We start from the raw sequence: 9048 nt of genomic DNA, 5'->3' as shown, positions 1-9048 counted from the left end.
AGTGGTAATCAGGATCAAAGTGGTAAAGGTCCTGCATTCTTCTTCTTGCATTATTTCAAAACCGGCATCGCTGGCGTCAGGCAGTCCGGTAACTGGGTCCCGCGGACCGGTAATTGGGTTCATTTGCCTCTGCCTTATCTGCCTGCCATCTGCTCCCTGAAATGCAAACAGCTACACAGGGTGACTTGCTACAAGACAGTGCAGGGAGCTTAAGCACCAGATGCAGGATGTAATTTACATTGACAGCTAGGGAGTGATAGGAACAGGATGTAATTTAGCTTTGTGAAACATACATCTAGTTACAGACACTACAGATTAGTAACAGTTTAAATAAAACTAGGATCTATTAACTCTTTCAGGCCAGTTTATGTGTCTTCTCTATCCTGTTCACTGTCCCCTTTACTTTCCTTATTTTCAGGAGAGGAAAAACTTCATTTCTATTTTTGCTGCAACACTATTATGCTTAGTGAAATAAGTCAAACAGAGAAAGACAAATACGGTATGTTATCACTTGCATGTGGAAAGTAAAAAATAAACAATAAATGTAACAGGAAGGAAATGAACGCACAGATGTAGACATCAAAGCAGTGGTTACCAGTGGGTAGAGGGAAGGCGGGAGGGGCAAGATAGGGGGAGGGGAGGGGATGAGGAGGCACAAACTACTATGCATAAAATAAATAAGCTATAAGGATAGCCAATGTTTTATAATAACTTTAAATGGAGTATAATCTATAAAAAAATTGAATCACTGGGTTCTAATATATTGTTATTACAATATAATACTGTAAATCAACTATACTTCAATTTTAAAAATGATCACCACAGTACGTCTAGTTAACATCCATTACCATACATGGTAGAAATCTGTTTTTCTTATGATGAGGACTTTTAAGACCTACTCTCTTAGCAAATTTTAAATATGCAATACGGTATTATTAACTATAGTCACATCCCCAGGACTTATTTATCACTGGCAGTTTGTACATATTGACCACCTTTACCCATTTCACCCACCCTCCACGCCCTGCCTCTATGAGCTTTTTAAAAAATTCCATATAAAGTGAGGTCATACAGGATTTTTCTTTCTCTGTCTGACATATTTTACCTAGCATAACACCCTGACGGTCCATTCATGTTGTCACAAATGGCAGGATTTGCTTCTTTCTCATGGCTGAATTATATATATATATAAATATATATAAAAATAATTTGGCATATATATATGCCAAATGTCCTTTATCCATTTATCCATCGATGAACACAGGGTTTTCCAAGTGTTGGCTACTGTAAATAATGCTGCAATGAATATGGGGGTTTCATTTTGATTTCATTTTGAATAGTTTCTGTTTCCTTCATAAAAATACCAACTAGTGGAATTGCTGGATCGTATGATAGTTCTATTTTTAAATTTTTGAGGACCTCCATACTGTTTTCCATACTGGATGCAACAATTTACATTCCTACCAACAGAGTCCAAGGCTTCCCTTTCCTCCACACCCTTGCCAACACTTGTTAGTTCCTGTCTGTTTTTTTTTTTAACATCTTTATTGGAATATAATTGCTTTACAATGGTGTGTTAGTTTCTGCTTTATAACAAAGTGACTCAGTTATACATATACATATGTTCCCATATCTCTTCCCTCTTGAGTCTCCCACCCTCCCACCCTCCCTATCCCACCCCTCTAGGTGGTCACAAAGCACCGAGCTGATCTCCCTGTGCTATGCGGCTGCACGAATTTGCGTGTCATCCTTGCGCAGGGGCCACGCTAATCTTCTCTGTATCGTTCCAATTTTAGTGTATGTGCTGCCGAAGCGAGCACGTTCCCATCTTTTTGATATTAGCCATTCCAACATGAATGAGGTGACATCTCTTTGTGGTTTGATTTCTCTGCTGATTAGTGATTTTAGGTGCCTTTTTAACTATCTCTGTATCTTCTTTGTAAAAATGTCTATTCAGATCCTCTGCCCATTTTTTTGCTGGATATTTTTTCTATTTTTTTGTATGAGTTCTTCATATAATTTGAATACTAACCCCTTATAGGATATATGATTGGTAAAAATTTTCTCCCATTTGGTAGGCTGCGTTTTCATTTTGTTGTTGGTTTCCTTTGTTGTGCTTTTTAGTTGGATGTAGCCCCACTTGTTTACTTTTGCTTTTGTTGCCTTTACTTGGATCAACGTCTTTGCATAAGTTCTGGAAACAACTCTTTCATAGTTTCCATGGATCGTTTTTAGGGGAGAGGGTGAGTTGAGATGAACTACTAGTGAAAGGAGGGTCAATGGGTCGAACTATAGCTTCTGTTACTGTAGGTGGCCTCAAGGCCACAACTGATAGTCATTGTCTCCCTCCTGTGCTATCCATTCTCAATCCCCCTCATCCTTGGATAATATCTCTGCTAAAATGGATGGCTTACTTCGTGGGGTGACCCTCACGCTCGTCCCTGAGTGAGTGTTCTGAGCTCTGGTCATCATTTCTTTCTCAAACCATGGCTGCTGTACTTGATCATTTACTGTGTACTTGACCATTTATTGTCAAAATTGGGAAAGGCAGTAACAAGAAATGCCCCACAGACTTGTTTTTAATCAATCATTTTCCAATTAAAATTTTTTTTCCCCCAGACATTTTTATCATCCCAAAAGGAAACTCTGGACCCATTGAGAAGATACTACTTCGCTCTCTCTACCAGGCCCTGGAGACCACCAATCTGCTTTCTTTCTCTTATGGATTTACTTATTCTGGATATTTCAGATAAATGGAATCATACAGTGTATGACCTTTGTGTCTGGCATCTTCAACTTAGCATGATGTTCGTGAGAGTCACCCACACTGTAATATATATTAGTATTGCATTCCTTAAGAAAATGTTTTTGGCCGTGTAACTGATATTTAATGGCTCCATTCCTTTTTATGACTGAATTACTATTCCACCATATGTATATACCACAATTTGTTTATTCATTCATCCAATGATGGGCATTTGGGTTATTTCCATGATTTTTCTATTGTGAATAGTGCTGCTATAAACATGTGTACGTAGATTTGAATGTTTGTTTTCAATGATTTAGGAGTGGAATTGCTGAGTCATATGGTAATTCTATGTTTATCCCCAAAAACACACCCCAAAAAACTTCCTGAAAGTCTGTCCTTGTCTCAGAAGCAGCTTTTCAGGAAACATGACGGGCAACACTATGGACAGGGTCCCATGAGAGCGTATTTGTGATGCCTGGGGGTCTGGAGTTGGAAAGCGCTTCCCTTAGGAAGTGGCAGCTAAATTGAGGGCAAATTCAATGATTTTTCCTTCCTTCCTTCCTTCCTTCTTCCCTTCCTTTCTTCCCTCCTTCTTTCCTTCAGAGGGATGACATAGATGTTTTACACAGTATATCCTTTTAAAACTTTTGCATTTGAACACTGAACTTATTCATAACACGAATGAATATTTTAAGCAAGGTATTAGGGCTCAAATTATTAATATCATAGAACCATTACAGTGACAACCTGGATTGGAAACAATTTATTAGGAAAAAATATGGAAGCTTTTTTAATAAAAATTTTGATAAATAAAAAAGTTGACAAATCAGTGTATAGAGAGAATATTGGTTATTTGGGAAATTGTATCATAAAATGGATGGGCTCCACAAATTCTTCGATGTACTTGAAGAAAAGAGTGCTAAGTCAGTTTGGGCTGCTGTCACAAAGTACCATAAACGGGGCGGGGTGGGGGCTTGTAAACAACAAAAATGTATTTCTCAGTCCTGGAGGCTGGAAGTCTGAGATCTAGGTGCCAGGATCATCGCCTTCTGGTGAGGACTCTCTTCCGGGTTGCAGACTGTCCACTTCTCATTGTGTCCTCACAGGGCAGAGAGCAGAGAGAAAAAGCCAGCTCTCTCATGCCTCTCACAAGGATAAGAATCTCATCATGAGGGCTCCATCCCGATGAGCTCATCAAATCCCAAAAGATCCACCTTCTAATACCATCACATTGGAGGTAGGGTGTCAACATGTGAATGCTGGGGGACCCAAATATTCAGTCTATGACAAGTATTAATGGGGAAATGAGAGCTTCTCTTGAGGATGTTAAGGGCTGTTACAAAGCTCAACGGTACATGTGTTTCCAGAGAGAACTACAATATAGAATAAGTTCTATAAGGCGTTCACAGAATAGATTCATCTTTCTTCCCGAAAACAGTCTTTGGTAACCAGGGACCCATTCCTGGAAATTCACTCTTGCTCAAGGAAATCCATCCTCTCATTTAAAAAAAAAATCTTACGAAGCTACATGAATGACACAAAGGACTTTTCCCAGCTCTAAGATTCTGTGTGTAAAACCTGTTAGTCTAAATTTATTTCCAAAAGATAGACCCTCCACGGGGTCTGCTCCTGCGGGGAAAGTGGGACCCCCGCTTGTGTCCTGGCCCCCAGGTGTGGCTTCCTCAAGTTTGGGGTGAAGCCCCCAGCCCCCTTGGGCTCTGCAGCGGGGCGGTGGGCTCAGGGGAAGGAGCATGGTCTCTGGGGGTTTCTCAGCAGGAGATGCTGGGCGGGGCTGCCACACAGGAACCCAGCGGCCCTGGGTGGGGCGCAGACTCCCCAGGCCTGGGTGTCCCTGCTGCGAACGGCTGCTGAGAACAGGGTCCGCGATAAAGCTCTGCCTGGCAAACGGGGACTGTGGGCGGCTCCATCCTCCCCTTCCGTCGGCACAGCCCCATCGCAGCCCTCCCTTCCAACAGGCAAAGCCTGTGACCTGCGGCTGGACAGCTCCACACCCTCATGCCCCAGTGCTCGCCCCACGCCGGGAACAGGCACAAGCCCTGGGCCGGCCTCTCTGGACGGCTCGAGCGGGATGGCTTCTTCGGCGTGCCCGTCACCCACCCCGAGCCCAGGGGCCGACAGGGAGGTCTGAAGGCCGCTCGGTCCCAGGCAGGGCGGAGGCACGGGCTTCGCGGCTGGGCCGGCCCTCCTCGCCGCCTCCTGCCTCTGCGCCCCGGCCGGCCCGGGGTGGGCTTCCCGTGGCCCCGTCTCCTTCCCACCCCCGTCGCGCCTCTTGCCCACCCCCCCACCCCGGCCGCGGGCTCCACCCGGAGCAGCACCGAGTCGTGAGGGTGCGGGAGGGCACCCGCCTCGGGGCTTCCCCGACACCTACCCCCTGAGGAGGGTCCGACCGGAACCGCACACGAAGCGGCCCTGGCGGGAGGGAGACCAGGGGGTCGGGGGTCGGTGGGGAGCTTGACTCGCAGTTACTTCCGAGGGAAAGCTGAGCCCCCAGGGCTGGGGGCTGACCAGCCTCAGCACTCCCACGAGGGGGTGGTCAGGAAGGAGGGACCCTGTCCCTGGGGCCCAGGGCGCTCCCGCAGAGTCGCCAAGTGTGTCGGGTGCCCTGGACAGCTGAGGCACATTTTGCCCAAAGGTAAGTTCCAGTGCATCGCAGAGAGCAGACGAAATATACACATGGTGTTGCTAAGGGTTGAAACGAACCAATAATTCCTCTCTTTTCTCAGGATGTTCCGTTTGGCTGTTAATGAAATGTATTTCCAAGGAACGCAGGCATGTGGCTAAAAAGGCCAGCAGTGCCTGGGGGGGTCACAGCGAGACCCTCCCATCTCGCCCCCCTGGGCCATCCTGTGCTCTGGGAGCAGAGCTCTCAGCCAGAAGTGAAACAGTAGCTTCCATATCCGGAAGTCTAAGATTTTCTAAAGCCCTTTAAAGGCCCCCTTCTCTGAGTGGTGCTTGACCTGCTGGTGTTTGGGGCGGGAGGGTGAGCTGGGTGGAGGGTCTGGGTGCCATCCCGAGGGAAGGGCTTTGGAGGCCTGTGTGAGCCTGAGACCAGGGACCCAGTGCCCATGGCCGAGGGGAGGCTAGCGCTGACTCCAGCCATGCCGAGCCAGACGTCGCCCTCCTTCCCGACAACCCAGCAAAGCCTGTCGCTCACATTCCTGGCTGTGCTGCTTACACTTGCCCTCTGAGAAGGGCAGCCTGGCAGAGCTCTGTTCCTGCCCTCTGGGCTGCTGGGAACTGAGTACCTAGCCTGGGTGCTGGAGGGGAGGAGCCATAGATGGTGGAGGCCCAGTCCCCGCCCAGGGTGCTGCCCCTGTGCTGAGCTGAAACTTCTAAGCAACGTCTTAATAAAACCAAAAGGGACGTGATATTGTTCTACCACCTGTGCCCGACCAATGTTAGCCCTTTGTCATATGGGGCAGTGCTGTCTAATGGTAAAGCTTCCACTATCAGATCCCCAATCCCTTCTCCTACCCCCTCCCATGGGGGTTCAGTGGGTACATCTGTATTTCATAGAACCTGAAACTCTGATTTTACAAAAGAGCTGGAGGTCTGGGGAAAGAACTGGTCTGATCTCAGTTAAGAATGCAACTTTATACCTGGACGATACTAGAGCACTTTAGCACCTCCTGTGTTTGAAAATGAGATCTTCACAAAGACCTCATGGGCAGGAGACAGGCAGGAGAGGGGACAGACTGAAGCTCTGTGACTGACTGATCAAGTAGCAGAGGTCCAGCTGACTTCCAGGCCTACCGCTGATTTACTATCACCAGAGCCACGTAACACACCTTCCACATAGAGAACCAGCAGAAAAATGAGTTTGAAGAGCATTTTAGCTAAATCCAAGGTCATTTTGATCATTAGTGAAAGTCATTCTCTTCCTACACACTGCCCACACCCTGAGCCCCCTTCCTAGAACCAAATGGGTTCTGAGATTAAAGTGCAAGTGACAAACCTGGGGGTGACCAGACTTTACTTTATCATCTCTTTCTTCCTTTTCCACGTGTGTTCCTGGTCTTACTCTTCCCGGTTCTTCTGCAGGGAGCAGTCCAGCAACCCTGTCAAGTAAAATCACACACCCTAAGGATGACTTTCACAGACTCCTCCCGTGGAGGCAGTTTTCAAAAGGTCTTCCTTCCTACCTACACCCACCCCCCCCAAAAAAAATCAATCTTCATCTCAGGAGCCCTAAAAGGCACATCTTACCTCGAGATTTAATATTTAATACAACCTTTAGATCTAGTTCTGATAACTGCCAGTTGCCCCCAATTCACTCTTTGCAAGAGAATTCTACCTGAATCACAAGGTTAATAACCTGACTGCAAGCCCAGCATCCTTAAGCTATCTATGGTCACCCTGGCAATTCACTATAAAGTTCTTCTTTTTAAAAGATTTCAGAAAAGTAATTTCAGGCATCAAGATTACATATTGCACAGAACAAAAAGCTTTATTATTCTTACCGTTCTCTGGATGTAACTCTACGTCTCTTTTCCTCCTATGTGGAGAGAAGGGAAAAAGAGAAAAACAGTTATTTCAAAAGAAGATCAAAACCAAAAGCAAAGGGCTTCCCTGGTGGCGCAGTGGTTGAGAGTCCACATGCTGATGCAGAGGACGCGGGTTCGTGCCCCGGTCTGGGAAGATCCCACATCCTGCAGAGTGGCTAGACCCGTGAGCCATGGCTGCTGAGCCTGCACGTCCGGAGCCTGTACTCCGCAACGGGAGAGGCCACCATAGTGAGAGGCCCGTGTACCACAAAAAAAAAAAAAAAAAAAAAAAAAAAAAAAGCGTGAGTCAAAGTATTAAATAAATACATTTGATGTGGTTAAAAACAGGGGTTGGGGGTTAATCTCGGTTTGGGGGAGATCTGGGCAACCTTCAGTCTGGTGTTGATGTCCCACCACCCTCAAAACAAAGAGAGGCCCAGGAGCTGGCCCGGCACACGTCTGCGCACTACAGGTCATCTAGTGATGCTACGTAAAGTCAAAGATCCACCTCATGTCAGGGATTTGTTAACACTAGAAAAAAACCAAAGGAGTAATTTGGGATTCACATCAGGAAGTGATGATGACAACCTAGACTGGACACCAGCTCTTCTCTGATGAATACCTTAGTACACTACTTCCCTAAGTTCACAACACTTGCCATCTCCAGGATATCTGTATTTATGTATTTAAGAGGGATAAAAATATTGTTGTGATGAAACCGATCTATGTCTTGTCTGAGGTGGAGGTTACAAGAATGCATGCGTGCATACGCGTGACCACACATGCACAGTGAATAAAGTCTGTAGATTATGCTGATGTCCATTTTCTGGTTTTGCTATTACGGTTATGTGCGACGTCACCATTGGAGAAAGTTGGGTAAACTACACAGGACCCCTCTGTACTATATTATATGAAATTAATCTGTATGTGTATATATAAAATTCTGCCTCCAGACTGCCTTTAGACTTGAGCTACAACATCAACTCTTCCCTGGGTCTGCCTCTCTTGGCCTGTCCTGCATATTTCAGACTGGCCAGCCTGAAGTCGTGTGACTCAGCTGCTTAAATTAATCTCATATACACAGACATCACTGGGTCTGTTTCTCTGGAGAACCCTAAGATAGATTTTATACTAATATACTACTGTAATATATACATACATATAATCTGAAACAATACAGAAGAAACTGATACATGCTTGCCTCTCGCAGGAAGAACAGGATGGAGAGTGGGGAGCACGACCCTTACGTACCAAACAGCCTTTTGTGCTGCTGCCAGCCCGGCCGCCCCAGGTCCAAGCAGATATAATGGTGTGTGGCCCAGGCAGTGGCTACACAGCTAAGGATTTTAAGGTACAATGCAGCGAGATGCCAGGGCCACAGTCACACACGTGGAATATTCTAAAGCCAAGAGCGGTCACAGGATTCTGCGCATGGGCCCCCGAGGGCACTCTGGAGGCCGTCGCAGACCCTCAGGTCCCACGTGAGGAGACAGCCCGCTAGAACACAGCAGGCGGCCCTCCTCCCAGATCTTGCCTGGGTCAGCCTCCCCGGCACCCGGCCTCCTCTGCACAGCACTGGGCAGGCTCACAGAGGGAAGAGCGGCCCAAACCCAAAGGTCACACCAAACCCCACGGGAGAAGAGTAAACCAAGGTGATGAGGGGAGAGGGGAGGGGTCCCTCGGGAAGCTGGCCACTCAGGATTTCCAGCCTCTTCCACAGGAAGCCAGCTCACGAAGCACCAAGACCTGTCCTGGGTCACACTCAGAGGACTTGACCCCTGACCCCACAGCCCC

General features: G+C 46.8%; 1 pseudogene; it reads right to left on the bottom strand.

Annotated features, from left to right (window-relative positions):
• Positions 1-1730: 1730 nt before the first annotated feature.
• LOC117199046 (uncharacterized) lies at positions 1731-1820 on the bottom strand (annotated as a pseudogene).
• Positions 1821-9048: the final 7228 nt, after the last annotated feature.

This window comes from Orcinus orca, chromosome 11 (genome assembly GCF_937001465.1).
Source record: "Orcinus orca chromosome 11, mOrcOrc1.1, whole genome shotgun sequence".
In the NCBI taxonomy this organism is placed as follows: Eukaryota; Metazoa; Chordata; class Mammalia; order Artiodactyla; family Delphinidae; genus Orcinus; species Orcinus orca.
This window is presented reverse-complemented; position numbering and strand designations above follow the sequence as displayed.